The sequence below is a fragment of the Choloepus didactylus genome, chromosome 8 (genome assembly GCF_015220235.1).
Source record: "Choloepus didactylus isolate mChoDid1 chromosome 8, mChoDid1.pri, whole genome shotgun sequence".
NCBI classification, from domain to species: domain Eukaryota; kingdom Metazoa; phylum Chordata; class Mammalia; order Pilosa; family Megalonychidae; genus Choloepus; species Choloepus didactylus.
In genome coordinates, this window is record NC_051314.1 from 66968120 (window position 1) to 66982730 (window position 14611).

At 40.8% G+C, this 14611-nt stretch overlaps 1 protein-coding gene and 1 pseudogene across 4 annotated transcripts in view; one reads left to right on the plus strand and one right to left on the minus strand.

Moving 5' to 3' along the window:
- The window catches only part of TBC1D30 (TBC1 domain family member 30), a 115181-nt gene that overhangs the window by 84755 nt on the left and 15815 nt on the right, over nt 1-14611 (minus strand). The gene's annotated exons all lie outside the window — the stretch shown is intronic.
- On the plus strand, nt 10376-11648 carry LOC119541697 (annotated as a pseudogene).

A 14611-nucleotide genomic window follows, 5' to 3' on the forward strand; every position in this document is an offset into this window, starting at 1 on the left:
AAAAAAGTCCTCTCAAGCATATCAAATCATCTTTACTTGCATAATATTCCTTTGTGTCTGAAACAACTCCTAAGCATTTCCCCCCAGATTTCATAAAAATGTATACTTTCATTTTATAACATTAAAAGACACACTGAAATGCCAGACTGAAATGTGGCACAATTCAAAGCCATCATTTGTTAGTTGATGATCTTGGAAAGACAGAATTTGGAATATTTAGAAGTGTCTACACATACTGTGTGAAAGTACAAGTTGTCCAAAAGTCTATTTCAATATACCAGGATCCCCATTAGAGCAATAATTGTATTGTAATTTTCTGGTTTGCTTTCTGACTCTTTATTTTCCTGAAAGCTCACCAAGAATATTGTGTATTTTCAACTTTCCACCTCAGCACCCAGAAGGTACCCAACACAGAACCTTTGAATTTGTATATAAATACATACACACACACACAGTCCTACAATAAAAATATATATGTATGTGAGTATGTGTGCGCATATGTTTAGCTCCAAACTTCTACTTGCCTACTACTTATTTACATACGCATGCAAAGACACCGCAATTCAATATGCCTAGAACTAACTTCTTACCATTCCCCTCTGTGGTGGTTTGGAACTGTATGTACCCCAGAAAATCATGTTCTTAAAGCTAATCCATTCCTGTGGGTGTAAACCTATTGTAAGGAGGACCTTTTGATGAGGTTACATCAGTCAAGGCATGGCCCAGGATGGGTCTTAATCCTCTTACTGGAGTCCTTTAAAAGAGAATGAAATTCAGACAAAGAGAGAGAAAGCCATGGAAGCAAAAAGCTGAAATCAACCCAGAAGAGAAGGAAGAGACCCAGTAGACACCACCATGTGCCTTTCCGGATAGACAGGAGCCAAGGATCACCGGCAGCTGGTCTTTGGGAAGAAAGCATCACTTTGATGTTCCCTTGATTTGGACATTCTCATATCCTCAAACTGTAAGTTAATAGATTCCTATTGTATCTGCTTTGAGCAGCCTAGGAAAGTAAAACACCCTCTAAACTTGATTTTCCATTTATTTGTGTTTTACTCTTGGTTAACAGCATCTCCCTCACCAGCCTCCCAAGCTAGAAATCTCAGGTATATACTAGACCAGTATACCCTGTGTACAGTCCATCATCATATAATATCCCTGTCACCCCAGTGGTCTCTTGAACCATCACATCCTCCACAATCCTGCATGTTGTGCTTCATCATGTTTTGCCTGAACTCCTGGAATAGCCTCCTAACAGGTCTCCCTGCCTCCAGCCTCTTCCTCTTAAATCCATTCTCTACCCAGCTGCCAGGGCAACCCTGCTAAAATATAATCATGAGTACATTATATATTTTATATATCACAATACAAATGTTTTATATATCCTATATAATTTATAAATATGATATACAGTATGGGCATACATATACACACATGTATCACTCACATAGTCAGAAAATATTAATAGCTCCAGGACTCTCCATTGCTTACAGGATAAAGATTCCTCAGTTGAAATACATTCTCCCAGTGGCCAAACCCCAAACTTCCTTTCCAGTCTCCTCTCTAATCATTCCCCTAAGCATCACACCTAAACCAAAGCCTCACACCCCATCTCTGAGATGACTTATCAATCCTTAGACATGCCAAGTACCTGTGATGCCTATGCCTTGGCTGAGGCTACTGTCCGTGAACCTGGAATGCCCATCCCCACTCCCCTTTCCACCAAAATCTTCATGCAAGGTCCCCTTCTCCATGAAGCCCTCCTTGATTTCTGTCCATCCTCTGCCACATCTTCTCCTGTGCTTCCAGCACATGTTACACATACTCTAATGCCTAGGCATCACACTGTATTATAGCTAAGTCCACAGGGACTTTTCATGAGCAGAGGTGGTGATGTAATCCTCTCTTAAATCTTGTTTCTGGCACACAGGAGGCAACTCTAGAAAGGAGAGAAATAATATTTGTTGAGTGCCTACTATATGCCAGTGCCATTATTCACGTTATTTACTTCATTCTATAAACCTAGGTGGCATCTTTAACCCTTATGTCCCAAAATCACTGTGCCAGTTTGGATGTATTATGTCCCCCAAAATGCCAATATCTTTGATGCAGTCTCATGGCGGCAGACGGATTAGTGTTGATTAGGTTGGAACCTACTGATTGTTTCCAAGTAGATGTGACTCAATCAACTATGGTCAAGACGTTTGATTGTATAATTTCCATGGAGGTGTTGGGCAGGTGTTAATTGGATCACTGGAGTTGTATAAAGGAGTTCACAGACAGAGGGACCTCAGAGCAGCTAAGAGTGACATTTTGGAGGAGCTGCAGCTAAGAGAGGACAAAACGCCCCCAAGAGCAACATTCTGGAGAACACCATTTTGAAACACAACTGGGAGCAAGCAGACACCAGCTACATGCCTTCCCAGCTAACAGTGGTTTTACGGATGCCAATGGCCATCCTTCAGTGATGGTACCCTATTGTTGATGCCTTTCCTTGGACATTTTATGGCCTTCAGACTGTTACTTTGTAACCAAATAAACCCCCTTTATAAAAGCCAACCCATTTCCGGTATTTTGCATAATGACAGCATTAGCAAACCAGAACAACCACACATGTGATCTTATCATGTCATGTTCTATCTTAGATATCCCTCAAATCTATTCCTAGTTTTACTGAAGAAGAAAGTAAGACTCAGAGGAAGATGGCATTCAAACCAAAGTGAGTCTGATTCCAAACTGTGTAAACTAATCACAGGTATCCATAGAAAGGAGATGTAATGGAGAAGGTTTCATTAAAAATGCACATCTTGAACAGGAATTAAAGGGTGAGTGAGATTGGTAAATGGGAGGAGGCAGAGGATTCTGCCCTAGGCAAGGTGCCAAGGGAGGCAGATGTTTGTCAATTCATGGACTCACATAACCAAGGGCACAATTTTGTGTTGGGGAGAACTAGAAAACAAGTTTGGGTAGTTAGATATCAGATTATGGAGGGCCTTAAAAACCAGGCAGAGTAATATGGATTTCATTGGTAATACAATAAGGAGTCACTGTAGATTATCCAGCAGAAGAATGACATGATGCAGGAGTATTTTAGGATCAAGGATATGAACAAGTAACTAAGTATCCTAAGAGCAAGAAGACATTCTAAAGGCTTCCTGAGATGATGGAAATGTCTCTATCTATACTCTCCAGTACAGTAGCCACTGGCCACATAAGGTAATTGAACACTTGAAATGAGACAAGTGCAACTGAGCAAACAAACTTTTTATTTTATTTAATCTTTCTTCATTTAGATGCAAATGACCAATGTAGCTAGGACCTACCATACTAGACAGCAGAGGGCTAAAATACCAACAATGAGAAAAGGGAGTAATTCCAAGGGATATTTCAAAAGAAAAAATAACAGGATGTGATGACAGAATAGACAAAGTAGATTATTTGTCTTTAACACTTGCGTAGACTTTAACATTTCATAGTACATTCAATTTGTTATCACATTCTGTTCTCAAATCATTCCTAAGAGATAAGTAGGGCCAATATTATTGTCCATTTTACAAGTGAAGAAACAGAGACACAGCAGTTAAAAACATTGCCCAAATATTTTAACACAAACTAAACTGGATATTTGATGATAAGAAATTATAGCAATTGTTTAAGTATGATGATATTGGGATTGTTTTAGAAACCCTTTAGAGATATATACTGAAATATTTACGGATAAAAGGATACAATGTCTAGGATTTGCTTCAAATAATCCATTGGAAGGGTTAGGAAAGACTAGAGACAAAACAGGATTGGCCATGAGCTTCCGGTGGCATCGTCAGGAAAAGAGGTGGCTGTGAAAGTGGCAAGAAGCAGCCCCTGAAGCAGCGCAAGAAGCAGGCCACAGAAATGGATGGCAAAGATAAGGCTTTGAAACAGATACAAAAGGAAGGGCAGAAGAAACTCGAGGGGCTAACAACAAAGGCCCGCCTAGGAAGGGGCCCCCTCGCCACCAGTGGAATTAAGAAATCTGGCAAGAAGTAAGCTGTTCCTTGTGCCTGAGGCCATGGTGACCCTTGGCTCCATTCAAATGGAATAAAATAAACATCTGGAATCCCTACTATAACATCTGTTTCCACCAATAGCTAGAATGACATTTTATCTTGGAGTCTATTGCACATTTAAGAAATAACCTTTTATAGAAAAAAGAAATCACACAATAACTCATCTTCTTTTTAGTTCTTCTCACTCAGTCATTCTAACTTTAACTGTGAAATCAGAGCAAGCCCAGTCCAGAATCCCAGACTCTGCTCTTGGGACTTTGTTCTGCTCCACATTTTATACCATCTGGAATTAGACCAACTCATTAGAAATGGGAGGTAGGGGGGTTGGCCATGAGTTGTTCATTGTTGAACTTGGGTGATGAGTTACATTTTAAAGTAGAGCAAACAGGATTTGCTGATGGATTGGATAATGAAAGTGAGAGACCATGAAGTTGAGCTTTATTCCAAGGGTTTTGGCCTAATCAACCGTGAGAATGAAGTTGCCCTTTACTGAATGGGAAGGTTTCGGCAGGAGCAGGTTTGGTGGGAGAAGGAGTTCAGTTTGTTACATGCTAGATTCAGACAAATGGAGATGGCAAATACGCAGCTGAATGTGAGTCTAGCGTTCATAGTAGATTAGGACTAAAGATATAAATGTGAGCATTTTATATGTATAGAAGGTATTTAAAGCCTTTAGAAAGGATGAGAATCAAAATAAGAAGTAAAGATAAGGACAGAGGACTGGGCCTTAGGGCACAAAAACACTTAGAAGTCAGGGACAAAGGAGAAAACAACAGGAACAGTCAGGGAGTCAGGAGGGAGACCAAGAGGACATGGTGTCCCAAGGCAACGAGCAGAAAATCTTTCAAGGAGAGAGTGATGAATTGTGTCAAATGCCACATAAAAATCAAGTAAGACAAAAGAATGAATTACAAATAGAGTAGCAATATAAAGGTATTGGTGACCCTGACATGAGCTGTTTCAGCAGAATGGTAGAGACTAAAGCCTTTCTGGAGTCCTTTATGAAAGAATGGAAGGAGAGGAATTAGAGATAGCAAATACATACCTTTTTCAAAGATTTTTGCTATAAAGCTGAGCAGAAAAATGGATGGTAGCTAAACAGAAATATGGAGGTACGACTCATTTTTAGATGGAAGATATGATAGTACATGCTCACTGGAATCACCCAGTAAATATAGAGACACTGGTGACAGAAAAGAGGCAAGAACAGCTGTGGGAGTGTCCTTAAGGAGGGTAGAGAAGATGGGTCCAGTGTACCCAGAGTAAAAGGAGGAAAACTCTATACTGGTAGACTAGGGAATGTAAAGGTGGGAGCATGAAGATATTCCCTTCTGATTGTTTCCATTTTCTCAGTTACAATACAAAGCAAAATAAAAAGTTTTTCAAACATTTAGTTAAAAAAAATACAAAGCAAAATTATCAGCCGGGAGTGAGGACTGAGAGAAAGTGATAGGCCGAAGAGGAATATGGGGTGTGAAAAGGACAAAGGGAGTTTGAATGAACAAGGGAAATACAGTAGGACTGCTGGCAGCACCAAGGGCACCCTTGAAGTTGGTGGTCACATATTTAAAGAGAGAGTGGTCAGTGTGTTTGTTTCTTCAGCCACAGTCAGCTGGGCAGCTGCAGACAAAGAGTAAGCAGAGATTGGGGTTTGATATCAGGGTTGGGCTCCTGCCCAGTGAGGATGACAAGTGCCGAGTGGGACAAACAAGTTAACTCTGTAAACAAGTCATTAATGACAATGGCCACAAACTCTAAGTAGAGTTAGTAGGGAACCAATCACTGCATCGTTACTGATCACTCCTATGTAAAAAATACTACGTAAGGTGATAGAACAGGCGGAATAGGGATTCAAAGGAGCATAAGCCATCATCCCTGTCTTCAGAGAGCTGTCATTATTACTGTGTTTCCAACCAGAAAATGCTACACATGATACATGGCCAGAATCCAAGCAGGGCTGGCATAATAACTTCAAAAATACTTGCTATGACTAAAGCTTAAGCAGTAGTCACAAATGATCTGGCATCTCCTTTTAATTAGTTCTCTCCAAGAAAACTGAGGCAAAGTATCACTTAAAGCTTATTGTCTAAAAGTAGAGTGTGCTGGTTATTCTCCATCTGTGCCCATCTCCCATCCTGATCAATTCTCCACTTTTCTCTGCCCAGCTCTGTACCCAGGAGGCTGACCTCTGGAAAGCTCCGTTACCTGCTGCTTTCCAGTTGGGTTTGGTCAGTAGGAGTCCCTGGCATGAGTGGGAGAAAAGAGAGGTCAAGGTGTTTCTTGCCTGGTTCTCCCTAGAATTCAGCACCTAGTCTCTGGCAATAGTTGTGTCTGGTGGCCCCTCCTCCCAGGCTCCAAATATTATGGTCTTCTATAAGTTTATCCTTCCCACCCCCTCCCTTGAACCTTCAGCCTGAGGGGTGTTAACAGCTTTCCCCAGTTGTTAGTCTCTAAATGCATCACCAACCACTGTTCCCTTAAGTCTGCTTACACCTTGAACCTTCTGGAGTGACTCCTCTTCCTGCTTGAACCCTAACACAGACAGACAGAAAATTATCAAAGATGTGCTTGCATTCTACTGGTATTTCCTTATAAATGGTATTCTCATGAGCCTATACCTAGCTTCCCCACCATGATGGCTACATTTTCTTCTGTTAAAAATAGTGTTTAGGGCTGGGGCAAGATGGTGGCATAGAGAGGAGTGGAGTTTAGTTAGTCCCCTGGAGAAACTAACAAACAACCAGGAACAAATAGTAAATAATCTGGAATAACTGCTGGGAGACAACCATGACTGTCCATACATCATGCACCAGCCTGGATTGGGTCAAGTGACTGGGATCACAGCATAAAACCTGTAAGTAGAAACTGCAGAACTGCGCCAGGAGGCCCCTTCCCCCATGGCAGGCTGAGCTGAAAAACTTTGCTGTGCGAGAGACCAGAAGTCCCAGAGTGAGCGAATATAGCTCAGCCCAGCTCCAACTGGGGTTTTGTTAATAAATGTGGACTACTGAGTACAAGTTACAAAAATAACAAGCAGACACAGGCTTTTAGTGATGACTGATCTTAAAGAGCCAGAAAACTCTTCTGTCCTGTGAAAGGGAGCCCATAAGACCAGGTACTACTATCTCTGGCCAATGGGCAAAACTGGGGGGCCATGTACTGGCTCTGAAAGGGGGTTTTCTTTCCCTTTTTCTCTCTCTCAACCTGAGTGGCCCAGTGGAGAGAGCCTCAGCCATTTTCAGTTTGCAGCACTCTGACCAGGACAGGGGTGGATATAACAGAGTCAGAGACACAAAGAACAATTCAAATGCAGAAGGTAACTCCCTATGGGGTGTATATTCCCTAAGAGGAAGGAGGTGGGGTCAAGCTCTATTCCTGCCTGCCCTTCAGAACCCAGACCCCTGGGCCTGGGGGAAACAGCCAAAACAGAAACTAAAGGAGCCACACTTCCTTACATCAGTCAGGGGTGACAGGCTAATGTGCACCACCTGCTGGTCAGGTTAGAAAAAGCACGGTGGCTAGAGACATCACAGGAAAGTCTGTCAATCTCTAAGACACACCCTCAGGGAGACTTGAAACTGAATGCAACCACATTCTGAGATCTGAACCAATTCTGCTCTGGGGAAATGTGATTGGCATAACTGGGAAGCCAGATGCCTAGACAACAGAGGATTACAAACTACACTGAGAAGGAAGGAGATATGGCCCAGTCAAAGGAATAAGCTTACACCTCAGTCAACAAACAGTTGAGATATTATTTCATTTTAATGAAACAATCAAAGATTTTCAAAGAAATATGCTAAATCAAATAAAAAACCAAATCAACAAGTTCAAGGAAGATATAACAAAAGAGATGAAGGCTATAAAGAAAACAATGGGTGAACATAAGGTAGAAATTCAAAGTTTGAAAAAAAAAAAACTGGCAGAAACTATGGAAATGAAAGGCACAACACAAGAGATGAAAACTACAATGGAGACATACAACAGCAGATCTCAAGAGGCAGAAGAAAACACTCAGGAACTGGAGAACAAGACACCTGAAATCCTACACAGATAGAACAGACAGGGAAAAGAATGGAAAAATATGAGCAACGGCTCAGGGAACTGAAAGACAACATGAAGCGCATGAATGTACATGTCATAGGTGTCCCAGAAGGAAAAGAGAAGAGAAAAGGGGCAGAAGCAAAAATAGAGGAAATAATCAATGAAAATTTCCCATCTCTTACGAAACACCTAAAATTACAGATCCAAGAAGCACAGTGTACCCCAAACAGATCTGAATAGACCTACACCAAGACACTTAAAAATCAGATTATGAAACATCAAAGACAAAGAGAGAACCCTGAAAGCAGCAAGAGAAAAGCAATACATAATATACAAAGGAAGCTTGATAAGACTATGTGCAGATTTCTCAGTAGAAACCATGGAGGCAAGAAGGAAGTGGGGTGATATATTTAAGATACTAAAAGAGAAAAACTGCCAACCAAGAATCCTATATCCAGCAAAACTGTCCTTCAAATATGAGGGAGAGTTTAAAATATTCTCTGACAAACAGACAATGAGAGAGTTTGTGAATGAGATATCTGCTCTACAGGAAATTCTAAAGGGAGCGCTACAGACAGATAGGAAAAGACAGGAATGAGAGGTTTGGAACACAATTGTGGGTGATGGTAGCACAGCAATGTAAGTACACTGAACAAAGATGACTGTGAGTATGGTTGAAAGAGGAAGGTTAGGAGCATGTGGGACACCAGAAGGAAAGAGGAAAGATAAAGGCTGGGACTTTATAACTCAGTGAAAGCTAGGTGCTCAACAATTGTGATAAAATGTACAAATATGTTTTTACATGTGGAGAACAAATGAATGTCAACCTTGCAAGGTGTTAAAAATGGGGTGATATTGGGGAAAAAATACAATCAATGCAAACTAGAGACTATAGTTAACAGAAACATTATATTATGCTTACTTTAATGTAACAAAGGCAATATACCAAAGCTAAATGCCTATAAGAGGGGGATATAAGGGAGGGGTATGGGACTGTTGGCATTGGTGATGTTGTCTGACTCTTATTTTACTGTAGTTTAATTCTATCTTTCCTTTTGTTGCTTTTTAGCTGTCATTTTTTTTCTTTCTTTTTCTTTTGTCTCTCTACCTTCGACTCTTCCTCTTTTATGGAAGAAATGGAGATGTCCTTATATAGATAATGGTGATGGTGGCGAATGCATAAATACATGATTACACAGGGAATCATCGATTGTTTACTTAGAACAGAATGCATAGTGTGTGAACAAAACCATCTTAAAAAAAAAAACAGGTTGATGAAGAAACCTTGAGGGCACTATGTTGAGTGAAATAAGTCAGACACATAAGGACAAATATTGTATGGTCTCACTGATATGAACTAACTAGAATATGTAAACTCATAGACAATAAATATATGTTACCAAGATATAGAACAAGGCTAAAGAATGGGGAGCGGTTGCTTATTAGGAGCAGAATGTTTAACTAGGTTCAACTTCAGTGTTTGGAAATGGACAGAGGTGACGACAGCACATTATGGTGAGAATAACTAATGGTGCTGAATGGTGTGTGAATGTGGTGGAAAGGGGAAGCTCAGAGTCACATATGTCATCAGAAGGAAAGGTGGAGGTTAAAATATGGGGATGTATAAAACAGTGAATCTTGTGGTGGACAGTGACCGTGATTAACTGTACAATTATTAGAAATCTCTTTCATGAACTAGAACAAATGTATGACACTATAACTAGAAGTTAATAATAGAGGCGTATATAGGGGAAAATATACCTATTGCAAACTATGTACCACAGTTAGTAGTATTTTAACTTTCTTTTATCAATAGTAACAAATGTGCTATACCAAAACTATGAGTCAATAATGGAAGGGGTTGGTTAAGGGTATGTGAGGATTTAAGTTTCCTTTTTTTGTCTTTATTTCTTTTCTGGAGTAATGAGAATGTTCTAAAAAATGAACAAATAAATAATTGTGGTGATGGATACACAGCTGTATGATGGTACCATGGGCAACTGATTGTGCACTTTGGATCTTTGGATGATTGTATGGCATGTGAACAATCTCAATAAAATTAATTTTTTAAAAAATAAAATGGTGTTTAGCAACAGATTGGAGAATAGTGCTTATCTGCCTAGAACAGAAATGGGCAAAGATCAGCTGAGGGATGTTTGTAGGATGCTCTAAAATATAAAGGCACCAGGGATGAGGCAGTGGTTGAGACCCGAGCAGCGAGAGGCCGCGACCGAGGCGGCAATCCCCGCTGGGCCGCCCCGATGTGTGCACCGTGCGCTCCAGCCATGAACCTGGCCAGTCAGAGATGCGAGGCCAGCTCCGGCCAGCTGCTCTTCGCCAACTTCAACTAGGATAACACGTCCCTAGCTGTTGGCAGTAAGTCCGGTTATAAATTTTTCTCCCTTTCTTCTGTGGATAAGCTGGAACAGATCTATGAATGCACTGACCCGGAAGATGTATGCATCATAGACAGACTCTTCTCGAGCAGCCTCATGGCCATTGTGAGCCTCAAAACGCCCAGGAAGCTAAAGGTTTGCCAGTTTAAGAAGGGGACCGAGATCTGCAACTACAGCTACTCCAACACCATACTGGCCATCAAGTCGAACAGGCAGAGGTTGGTCGTGTGCCTGGAGTCGTCTCTGTACATCCACAACATCTGGGACATGAAGGTTCTGCACACAATCAAGGAAGACGCCCCCAAACCCCGCGGGCCTGTGTGCGCTGTCCATCAGCAACGACAACTGCTACCTGGCGTACCCCAGCAGTGCCACCATCAGGGAGGTGCAGGTCTCCGACACCATGAACTTGAGAGCTGCCAACATGACCCCAGCTCACGACAGCCCTCTAGCAGCCTTGGCTTTCGACACAAGTGGTACCAAACTTGCCACTGCTTTGGAGAAGGGGACCGTGATTCGGGTATTTTCCATTCCAGAGGGACAAAAGCTCTTTGAATTCCGGAGAGGAGTTAAGAGGTGTGTGACCATCTGCTCCTTGGCCTTCAGCATGGACGGCTTGTTCCTCTCCGCACCCAGCAACACGGAGAGTGTGCACATCTTCAAACTCAAGACTGTGAGAGAAAGGCCTCAGGTGGAGTCCTGGACTGGGTACTTTGGGAAAGCGCTCATGGCCTCCACCAGCTATCTGCCCTCTCAGGTGACAGAAATGTTCAACCAGGGCAGGGCCTTTCCCACCATCCGCCTGTCCTTCTGGGGCCACAAAAACATCTGTTCACTGGCGACAGTTCAGAAGATTCCCCGGTTACTGGTGGGCGTGTCCAACGGGTACCTGCACTTGTACAACCTGGACCCCCAGGAGGGGGGCGAGTGCACCCTGACGAAGCAGCACAAGCTGGACAGCAGCATGGAGACCACCAACGAGATCCTCGACTCCACATCTCACGACTGCCCCTTGGTGACTCAGACCTACAGCCCAGCCGTAGCAAAAGCCTGCCCAGGAGAGCTGGGAGCCATGGGCAGGGCCTGCCTGGAAGACGAGGCCAGCGCCCTGCGGTTGGATGAAGACTGTGAGCACCCGCCCATGATCCTTCGGACGGACTGAACTTGACCCGTGAACACTAACCCCTGAAGCAGAGAACACTGGCTTGCCAGAGGACATTGTGTTATGCTGCTATGAACTTTGACCTGAACTGGAGGAGAGGATGGCAGAGACTTAAAAACAAAAGACGGCAGCTGTAATTGGATTCTATATTGTTGAGAAATACATTATTTTCACTTCAGTGAAAAAATATATATACATATAAAAGCACTGACTTTAGAGAGAATTTTTACCATCTTGAAAGATCAGTTACACAACATTATATAGATGCCTGTCAACATCAGATTGGGAAAGCAGATACAAAAACTAAGCAGAACTTCCTGATTTATTTTACTCACTGCCTAATCAGGGTTAAACAATATCAATAAAAACCTCTGAATTCTTAAGAATTTAAGAAGTTATACATATTTTTCCCCGATGAACAAATTCAAACTGGATCAACATTTGTCAAGAAACATCTCTCTTAAGTTTAAGGAATGTACCAAAGTCAACTCTGCAGCCTGGGGATTGGGGAGGAGAAGGAAAACCTTGGGGTATAATCTAATGTTTCCCAAATTTTTTAGCAAATTAGAATCACCCAGGGAACTTAAAAATCAGCATGATCAGATCCCACCCACACCAATTAATCTAAACGTCTGGGAGAGGGAACCAGGCATCCATAGCTTTTCAAAGATCCTCAGGTGATTCCAACATGCAGCAAAGTTTGGGAGCCCCTGGAATAGTCTATTTCTTTGCAAAGGAAGAATGGTATTTGAAGATTTAAACATAATTCTTAAATGTAATCATTCAGTATAAGTCGAGTTAGATTATCCCCTCATACTTTGCTGTTCGATGAAATTCTGACATAAGAAAATGTAATTAATTGTTCATTCCACAAAATAAAAAAGTCAACTCTTTCTGGGGAAAAAAGGTATTTATTTCAGTTAGTCTTAGATTTATACTTAGCCTACAGACACTTCAGTGAGGTATTAACCTTGGCACTTTTCTCATTGCTGTTTTTCCAGCACTGCAATAGTGCCCGGTAAATTTTAAATGCAGAATAAATATTTGCTGAATAAATGAAGGGTACTTTTGAAAAATATAGCTCTGGAATGGATAGTTTAAAGGAAATGCTTCTTTTTAAAAAATATAAAATACCCCACTTCTAGAAGCACTCTCTCTTACTATAACTAAACATTAAAATGGTCACAATACAGTTGTATTAAAATGTAGCTTATGAGGGGTGACAATGGGATTGGGAAAGCCATAAGGACCACACTCCACTTTGTCTAGTTTATGGATGGATGAGTAGAAAAATAGGGGAAGGAAACAAACAGACAAAGGTACCCAGTGTTCTTTTTTACTTCAATTGCTCTTTTTCACTCTAATTATTATTCTTGTTATTTTTGTGTGTGTGCTAATGAAGGTGTCAGGGATTGATTTGGGTGATGAATGTACCACTATGTAATGGTACTGTAAACAATCGAAAGTACGATTTGTTTTGTATGACTGCGTGGTATGTGAATATATCTCAATAAAATGAAGATTAAAAAAAAATAAAATAAAAAAAATAAAATGGTCACAATACAAAAAGGTATCTCTGGAAGCACCCTTTATTTCTCTTATTCGGTACCTATCCTAGTTTGTATCATGTTTAGTTTTACAGGCTGTCTGATTCTTCTGGCAATATGAATTTAACACTATCTAAAGAAAGTTTAAAAGAAAAACAGAACTCCCCCTGCTGGCTATATATATAATTTCCTTTTGTCAAAACTGTCACCAACCAGTTTAGCGAGTTATACGTCTAACACCTCCATTCCTCACACTGCTTAACTATAAGACAAAAGCTGACTATAAATCACCTTTTAGTTCTCTTCTAGCTCATTAACATGACTATGAGATTCAGAATTTTTTTAAGTCAGTTTCCTTTATAATAAGGTCAGAAGAGATATCTACTCTTTTTTCAAAGTCACAAGTATATCTCTGAAGTGAGAGGTGCAAAAAGCTACTACTGTTTCTCCAAATATGATACAAAATTGCAACATGTACAATAAGTAAATTATAACTAAATGGAAAAATAACTCAGCTACAACATACTAAAGAGTTTAAAGAAAATAAGGAAAAATTGTTGCTACAATTGTATGCAATTATAATCCGTTTCTTTCATTTAGTCATATTCTTATCAATGACTTCAGGGCAGACCAAGCTGCTAATCATATATCAAAAGCAAAGCTATTGTCAGTATTAACAAATTTGTGACAAAATTCACAATTCTGTAGCCAAGTTCCTAATTTAAGGCAAATGTATCTTAATCTAAATGTTAACTTATTTGTATCTATCAAAAAAATGATATTATGAAAAAGGAATAAGTACATCTGGGTAAAGTTGGCAGACTTAAAAGGTACCTAATTTTAGTCCCTACAAAAACCACACTAAATTACAGTAAAAAGATTTTCTTTTTATCATAACGCCCAACGACAAGGAAAAAAAGAACAGAGACAATAATGAAATTTTGAAGCTAGAAAAGCATATGGATAAATGAAAGTTGACATAGCAGAACCTAGAAAGCTACATCCCAAGCTGACAGAGGAAAGCCGAAAACCAACCGATATCATACCATATATTCCACGAAAGACTCAGAAACTGGCAGCCAGTTCTCAAGAAGGGGAAAGAGGGCTTACATAAGGGGACTGAGTGGAAGCTGTGGAGAAACACTTGGATACCTAGATCCCCTTAATGAGACTGGTGGTTTCATTTCTGGAGAAGGTAAAAACAGAGGATCTTTGGACAACCAGCTTAGGGCGACTATGTACCAAAAACACAGCAATTCAGTGACAATATGCAACTGAATGCTGAAAGTAGAGGATTCTACCAGCTCTCTTCCCCTACTCAGTTCCCAGCACACCAGAAGCCAAACTTTTATCCTCCAAGCAGAGCATCAGAAGACGTCCTTGGGGAAACTGACCATTCCTAGAAGAAAGATCTGA